Below are 9,212 nucleotides of genomic sequence, written 5' to 3'. Positions count from 1 at the left end.
CTGACATTTCCCCCACGGGGGTAGGATGGGCTTCAGGGTGATGTGTAAGCCCCACAATGGGCCCCGCAGGTCCCACTTGGTCACCCGTATGCTCCACGCTCAGTCCAGAGGGGGGTCTCTCAAGCTGAATTTGTATCCGAAAATGAGGCCCGATTCCTGGGTAGCATCAGTCAGTAAGCCCGCCTGGAAGTTCCACTGACATTTCCCCACGGAGGTAGGATGGGCTTCGGGGTAATGTGTGAGCCCCATGATGGGCCCTGCAGGTGGGCTTGTAGGTCCCACTTGGTCACCTGCATGCTCCACACTCTGTCCATTGCACTAAGTGTCTTCGAAAGCTGGGTTTCTGTAATCGTGCCGATAGTGTTCTGCAAAGGGGGGTGAAACCTCAGACATCGAGAGCGATCGGCCTCACTATTTTTCTCGATACCCTGTTTTGGCCTTTTTTATAACAATTTTGAGTTTTGATGAAATTAAACACAGTTTGACCCACTCAGGTGACCCATGACATCATATCACACACAGTGGCACAGGCATTTTATCCATTTTCATGATTTTTAGTCGTTTTCATGCATTTTTACTCTTTTTATCAAATGTTGAGTATTGGAATGGAATTAAACACAGTTTGGCCCTCTCAGGTGACCCATGCCATCATAGTATCCACAGTGGCACAGGCATTTTATCCATTTTCGTGATTTTTAGTCGTTTTCATGCAATTTTTACTTTTTTTCTCAAATGAGTGTATTTGAATGAAATTCAAGGCGGTTTGGCCCGCTCAGATGACCCAGGGCACCGTATTAGACCCAGTGGCACAAGCTTTTTTCTCATTTTCATGCTTTTTCATCGTTTTTCATCAGGCACTCCGCCTGATTTTTTGACCCGGAAATCAGACCTCATTCCTGGGTAGAATCAGCCAGTCTCTGGTTCGAGGCTCCGGTGGCATTTTTCATCCAGAATCTTACAACTTTCAGGGGAATATAGACCCCAATGTACGTGGTGCATGTGTTTGTTTTTCTCGGCCATGATCCAGGCCCCTCAGCCTGGCTACTTTTACCCGAAAATAAGGCTTCGTCCTCGGGTAGAATCAGCCAGTCCCTGGTTTGAGGCTCAGGTGGCATTTTTTCATCCAGGTTCTACAACTTTCAGGGGAATATAGACCCCAATGTGTGTGGTGCATGTGTTTGTTTTTCTCGGCCATGATCCAGGCACTCTGCCTGACTACTTTTACCCGAAAGTAAGGCTTCATCCTCGGGTAGAATCAGTCTCAGCCTGGAGGCTCCACTGACATGTTCCCATGGAAGTATTATGGGCTTCAGGGGCATATATTATGAATAATGTGACCGGCATTTCATTCATTTTCATGCTTTTTCACAGTTTTCATGCATTTTACCTCTTTTTTCCCCCTTCTTCTTTTTGCTCCCCTGGTACTCCATTTCACACTCTGTCATATTTTCGCAAGGACAGCCTCGCACCCCTGGTACTCCATTCGCAAGGACAACACAACACAACACAGTTTGACCCACTCAGGTGACCCATGATGTCATATTAGACACAGTGGCACAGGCATTTTATCCATTTTCATGATTTTTAGTCGTTTTCATGCATTTTTACTCTTTTTATAAAATGAGTGTATTTGAATGAAATTCAAGGCGGTTTGACCCGCTCACATGAGCCAGGGCACCGTATGAGAACCAGTGGCACAAGCATTTTTTTTCATTTTCATGCTTTTTCACAGTTTTCATGCATTTTCACCTCTTTTTTCATCAAAGGAGTGTCTTCTTTGGATGGAATTAGAGGCACGCACGCACGCATGTTCACCCCTTTTATATCAAAGGAGTGTATTTGGATGGCATTTTTACTCCTTTTCATGCTTTTTCATCCTTTTTTTTTTTTTTCAGGCACTCTGCCTGACTACTTTTACCCGAAAATAAGGCTTCGTCCTCGGGTAGAATCAGCCAGTCTCTGGTTTGAGGCTGAGGTGGCATTTTTTCATCCAGGTTCTACAACTTTCAGGGGAATATAGACCCCAATGTGTGTGGTGCATGTGTTTGTTTTTCTCGGCCATGATCCAGGCACTCTGCCTGACTACTTTTACCCGAAAGTAAGGCTTCATCCTCGGGTAGAATCAGTCTCAGCCTGGAGGCTCCACTGACATGTTCCCATGGAAGTATTATGGGCTTCAGGGGCATATATTATGAATAATGTGACCGGCATTTCATTCATTTTCATGCTTTTTCACAGTTTTCATGCATTTTACCTCTTTTTTCCCCCTTCTTCTTTTTGCTCCCCTGGTACTCCATTTCACACTCTGTCATATTTTCGCAAGGACAGCCTCGCACCCCTGGTACTCCATTCGCAAGGACAACACAACACAACACAGTTTGACCCACTCAGGTGACCCATGATGTCATATTAGACACAGTGGCACAGGCATTTTATCCATTTTCATGATTTTTAGTCGTTTTCATGCATTTTTACTCTTTTTATCAAATGAGTGTATTTGAATGAAATTCAAGGCGGTTTGACCCGCTCACATGAGCCAGGGCACCGTATGAGAACCAGTGGCACAAGCATTTTTTTTCATTTTCATGCTTTTTCACAGTTTTCATGCATTTTCACCTCTTTTTTCATCAAAGGAGTGTCTTCTTTGGATGGAATTAGAGGCACGCACGCACGCATGTTCACCCCTTTTATATCAAAGGAGTGTATTTGGATGGCATTTTTACTCCTTTTCATGCTTTTTCGTCCTTTTTTTTTTTTCAGCCACTCTGCCTGACTACTTTTACCCGAAAATAAGGCTTCGTCCTCGGGTAGAATCAGGCAGTCTCTGGTTTGAGGCTGAGGTGGCATTTTTTCATCCAGAGTCTTACAACTTTCAGGGGAATATAGACCCCAATGTGTGTGGTGCATGTGTTTGTTTTTCTCGGCCATGATCCAGGCACTCTGCCTGACTACTTTTACCCGAAAGTAAGGATTCATCCTCGGGTAGAATCAGTCTCAGCCTGGAGGCTCCACTGACATGTTCCCATGGAAGTATTATGGGCTTCAGGGGCATATATTATGAATAATGTGACCGGCATTTCATTCATTTTCATGCTTTTTCACAGTTTTCATGCATTTTCACCTCTTTTTTCATCAAAGGAGTGTCTTCTTTGGATGGAATTAGAGGCACGCACGCACGCATGTTCACCCCTTTTATATCAAAGGAGTGTATTTGGATGGCATTTTTACTCCTTTTCATGCTTTTTCATCCTTTTTTTTTTTTTTTCAGGCAGTCTGCCTGACTACTTTTACCCGAAAATAAGGCTTCGTCCTCGGGTAGAATCAGCCAGTCTCTGGTTTGAGGCTGAGGTGGCATTTTTTTCATCCAGAGTCTTACAACTTTCAGGGGAATATAGACCCCAATGTGTGTGGTGCATGTGTTTGTTTTTCTCGGCCATGATCCAGGCACTCTGCCTGACTACTTTTACCCGAAAATAAGGCTTCGTCCTCGGGTAGAATCAGGCAGTCTCTGGTTTGAGGCTGAGGTGGCATTTTTTCATCCAGAGTCTTACAACTTTCAGGGGAATATAGACCCCAATGTGTGTGGTGCATGTGTTTGTTTTTCTCGGCCATGATCCAGGCACTCTGCCTGACTACTTTTACCCGAAAGTAAGGATTCATCCTCGGGTAGAATCAGTCTCAGCCTGGAGGCTCCACTGACATGTTCCCATGGAAGTATTATGGGCTTCAGGGGCATATATTATGAATAATGTGACCGGCATTTCATTCATTTTCATGCTTTTTCACAGTTTTCATGCATTTTCACCTCTTTTTTCATCAAAGGAGTGTCTTCTTTGGATGGAATTAGAGGCACGCACGCACGCATGTTCACCCCTTTTATATCAAAGGAGTGTATTTGGATGGCATTTTTACTCCTTTTCATGCTTTTTCATCCTTTTTTTTTTTTTTCAGGCACTCTGCCTGACTACTTTTACCCGAAAATAAGGCTTCGTCCTCGGGTAGAATCAGCCAGTCTCTGGTTTGAGGCTGAGGTGGCATTTTTTCATCCAGAGTCTTACAACTTTCAGGGGAATATAGACCCCAATGTGTGTGGTGCATGTGTTTGTTTTTCTCGGCCATGATCCAGGCACTCTGCCTGACTACTTTTACCCGAAAGTAAGGCTTCATCCTCGGGTAGAATCAGTCTCAGCGTGGAGGCTCCACTGACATGTTCCCATGGAAGTATTATGGGCTTCAGGGGCATATATTATGAATAATGTGACCGGCATTTCATTCATTTTCATGCTTTTTCACAGTTTTCATGCATTTTCACCTCTTTTTTCATCAAAGGAGTGTCTTCTTTGGATGGAATTAGAGGCACGCGCGCACGCATGTTCACCCCTTTTATATCAAAGGAGTGTATTTGGATGGCATTTTTACTCCTTTTCATGCTTTTTCGTCCTTTTTTTTTTTTTTCAGGCACTCTGCCTGACTACTTTTACCCGAAAATAAGGCTTCGTCCTCGGGTAGAATCAGCCAGTCTCTGGTTTGAGGCTGAGGTGGCATTTTTTCATCCAGAGTCTTACAACTTTCAGGGAAATATAGACCCCAATGTGTGTGGTGCATGTGTTTGTTTTTCTCGGCCATGATCCAGGCACTCTGCCTGACTACTTTTACCCGAAAGTAAGGCTTCATCCTCGGGTAGAATCAGTCTCAGCCTGGAGGCTCCACTGACATGTTCCCATGGAAGTATTATGGGCTTCAGGGGCATATATTATGAATAATGTGACCGGCATTTCATTCATTTTCATGTTTTTTCACAGTTTTCATGCATTTTACCTCTTTTTCCCCCTTCTTCTTTTTGCTCCCCTGGTACTCCATTTCACACTCTGTCATATTTTCGCAAGGACAGCCTCGCACCCCTGGTACTCCATTCGCAAGGACAACACAACACAACACAGTTTGACCCACTCAGGTGACCCATGACGTCATATTAGACACAGTGGCACAGGCATTTTATCCATTTTCATGATTTTTAGTCGTTTTCATGCATTTTTACTCTTTTTATCAAATGAGTGTATTTGAATGAAATTCAAGGCGGTTTGACCCGCTCACATGAGCCAGGGCACCGTATGAGAACCAGTGGCACAAGCATTTTTTTTCATTTTCATGCTTTTTCACAGTTTTCATGCATTTTCACCTCTTTTTTCATCAAAGGAGTGTCTTCTTTGGATGGAATTAGAGGCACGCACGCACGCATGTTCACCCCTTTTATATCAAAGGAGTGTATTTGGATGGCAGTTTTTACTCCTTTTCATGCTTTTTCATCCTTTTTTTTTTTTTCAGGCACTCTGCCTGACTACTTTTACCCGAAAATAAGGCTTCGTCCTCGGGTAGAATCAGCCAGTCTCTGGTTTGAGGCTGAGGTGGCATTTTTTCATCCAGAGTCTTACAACTTTCAGGGGAATATAGACCCCAATGTGTGTGGTGCATGTGTTTGTTTTTCTCGGCCATGATCCAGGCACTCTGCCTGACTACTTTTACCCGAAAGTAAGGCTTCATCCTCGGGTAGAATCAGTCTCAGCCTGGAGGCTCCACTGACATGTTCCCATGGAAGTATTATGGGCTTCAGGGGCATATATTATGAATAATGTGACCGGCATTTCATTCATTTTCATGCTTTTTCACAGTTTTCATGCATTTTCACCTCTTTTTTCATCAAAGGAGTGTCTTCTTTGGATGGAATTAGAGGCACGCGCGCACGCATGTTCACCCCTTTTATATCAAAGGAGTGTATTTGGATGGCATTTTTACTCCTTTTCATGCTTTTTCATCCTTTTTTTTTTTTTTCAGGCACTCTGCCTGACTACTTTTACCCGAAAATAAGGCTTCGTCCTCGTGTAGAATCAGGCAGTCTCTGGTTTGAGGCTGAGGTGGCATTTTTTCATCCAGAGTCTTACAACTTTCAGGGGAATATAGACCCCAATGTGTGTGGTGCATGTGTTTGTTTTTCTCGGCCATGATCCAGGCACTCTGCCTGACTACTTTTACCCGAAAGTAAGGCTTCATCCTCGGGTAGAATCAGTCTCAGCCTGGAGGCTCCACTGACATGTTCCCATGGAAGTATTATGGGCTTCAGGGGCATATATTATGAATAATGTGACCGGCATTTCATTCATTTTCATGCTTTTTCACAGTTTTCATGCATTTTCACCTCTTTTTTCATCAAAGGAGTGTCTTCTTTGGATGGAATTAGAGGCACGCACACACGCATGTTCACCCCTTTTATATCAAAGGAGTGTATTTGGATGGCATTTTTACTCCTTTTCATGCTTTTTCATCCTTTTTTTTTTTTTTCAGGCACTCTGCCTGACTACTTTTACCCGAAAATAAGGCTTCGTCCTCGGGTAGAATCAGCCAGTCTCTGGTTTGAGGCTGAGGTGGCATTTTTTCATCCAGTCTTACAACTTTCAGGGGAATATAGACCCCAATGTGTGTGGTGCATGTGTTTGTTTTTCTCGGCCATGATCCAGGCACTCTGCCTGACTACTTTTACCTGAAAGTAAGGCTTCATCCTCGGGCAGAATCAGTCTCAGCCTGGAGGCTCCACTGACATGTTCCCATGAAAGTATTATGGACTTCAGGGGCATATATTATGAATATTGTGACAGGCATTTCATTCATTTTCATGCTTTTTCACAGTTTTCATGCATTTTCACCTCTTTTTTCATCAAAGGAGTGTCTTCTTTGGATGGAATTAGAGGCACGCGCGCACGCATATTCACCCCTTTTATATCAAAGGAGTGTATTTGGATGGCATTTTTACTCCTTTTCATGCTTTTTCATCCTTTTTTTTTTTTTTCAGGCACTCTGCCTGACTACTTTTACCCGAAAATAAGGCTTCGTCCTCGGGTAGAATCAGCCAGTCTCTGGTTTGAGGCTGAGGTGGCATTTTTTCATTCAAAGTCTTACAACTTTCAGGGGAATATAGACCCCAATGTGTGTGGTGCATGTGTTTGTTTTTCTCGGCCATGATCCAGGCACTCTGCCTGACTACTTTTACCCGAAAGTAAGGCTTCATCCTCGGGTAGAATCAGTCTCAGCCTGGAGGCTCCACTGACATGTTCCCATGGAAGTATTATGGGCTTCAAGGGCATATATTATGAATAATGTGACCGGCATTTCATTCATTTTCATGCTTTTTCACAGTTTTCATGCATTTTACCTCTTTTTTCCCCCTTCTTCTTTTTGCTCCCCTGGTACTCCATTTCACACTCTGTCATATTTTCGCAAGGACAGCCTCGCACCCCTGGTACTCCATTCGCAAGGACAACACAATACAACACAGTTTGACCCACTCAGGTGACCCATGACGTCATATTAGACACAGTGGCACAGGCATTTTATCAATTTTCATGATTTTTAGTCGTTTTCATGCATTTTTACTCTTTTTATCAAATGAGTGTATTTGAATGAAATTCAAGGCGGTTTGACCCGCTCACATGAGCCAGGGCACCGTATGAGACCCAGTGGCACAAGCATTTTTTTTTCATTTTCATGCTTTTTCACAGTTTTCATGCATTTTCACCTCTTTTTTCATCAAAGGAGTGTCTTCTTTGGATGGAATTAGAGGCACGCACGCGCGCATGTTCACCCCTTTTATATCAAAGGAGTGTATTTGGATGGCATTTTTACTCCTTTTCATGCTTTTTCATCCTTTTTTTTTTTTTTCAGGCACTCTGCCTGACTACTTTTACCCGAAAATAAGGCTTCGTCCTCGGGTAGAATCAGCCAGTCTCTGGTTTGAGGCTGAGGTGGCATTTTTTCATCCAGAGTCTTACAACTTTCAGGGGAATATAGACCCCAATGTGTGTGGTGCATGTGTTTGTTTTTCTCGGCCATGATCCAGGCACTCTGCCTGACTACTTTTACCCGAAAGTAAGGCTTCATCCTCGGGTAGAATCAGTCTCAGCCTGGAGGCTCCACTGACATGTTCCCATGGAAGTATTATGGGCTTCAGGGAAATATATTATGAATAATGTGACCGGCATTTCATTCATTTTCATGCTTTTTCACAGTTTTCATGCATTTTCACCTCTTTTTTCATCAAAGGAGTGTCTTCTTTGGATGGAATTAGAGGCACGCACGCACGCATGTTCACCCCTTTTATATCAAAGGAGTGTATTTGGATGGCATTTTTACTCCTTTTCATGCTTTTTCATCCTTTTTTTTTTTTTTCAGGCACTCTGCCTGACTACTTTTACCCGAAAATAAGGCTTCGTCCTCGAGTAGAATCAGCCAGTCTCTGGTTTGAGGCTGAGGTGGCATTTTTTCATCCAGAGTCTTACAACTTTCAGGGGAATATAGACCCCAATGTGTGTGGTGCATGTGTTTGTTTTTCTCGGCCATGATCCAGGCACTCTGCCTGACTACTTTTACCCGAAAGTAAGGCTTCATCCTCGAGTAGAATCAGTCTCAGCCTGGAGGCTCCACTGACATGTTCCCATGGAAGTATTATGGGCTTCAGGGGCATATATTATGAATAATGTGACCGGCATTTCATTCATTTTCATGCTTTTTCACAGTTTTCATGCATTTTCACCTCTTTTTTCATCAAAGGAGTGTCTTCTTTGGATGGAATTAGAGGCACGCGCACGCATGTTCACCCCTTTTATATCAAAGGAGTGTATTTGGATGGCATTTTTACTCCTTTTCATGCTTTTTCATCCTTTTTTTTTTTTTTCAGGCACTCTGCCTGACTACTTTTACCCGAAAATAAGGCTTCGTCCTTGGGTAGAATCAGCCAGTCTCTGGTTTGAGGCTGAGGTGGCATTTTTTCATCCAGTCTTAAAACTTTCAGGGGAATATAGACCCCAATGTGTGTGGTGCATGTGTTTGTTTTTCTCGGCCATGATCCAGGCACTCTGCCTGACTACTTTTACCCGAAAGTAAGGCTTCATCCTCGGGTAGAATCAGTCTCAGCCTGGAGGCTCCACTGACATGTTCCCATGGAAGTATTATGGGCTTCAGGGGCATATATTATGAATAATGTGACCGGCATTTCATTCATTTTCATGCTTTTTCACAGTTTTCATGCATTTTACCTCTTTTTTCCCCCTTCTTCTTTTTGCTCCCCTGGTACTCCATTTCACCCTCTGTCATATTTCCGCAAGGACAGCCTCGCACCCCTGGTACTCCATTCGCAAGGACAACACAACACAACACAGTTTGAC

The sequence above is a fragment of the Platichthys flesus genome (genome assembly GCF_949316205.1).
Source record: "Platichthys flesus chromosome 22 unlocalized genomic scaffold, fPlaFle2.1 SUPER_22_unloc_2, whole genome shotgun sequence".
NCBI classification, from domain to species: domain Eukaryota; kingdom Metazoa; phylum Chordata; class Actinopteri; order Pleuronectiformes; family Pleuronectidae; genus Platichthys; species Platichthys flesus.
The sequence above is the reverse complement of the archived record's forward strand: the minus strand, read 5'-3'. Positions refer to the sequence as shown.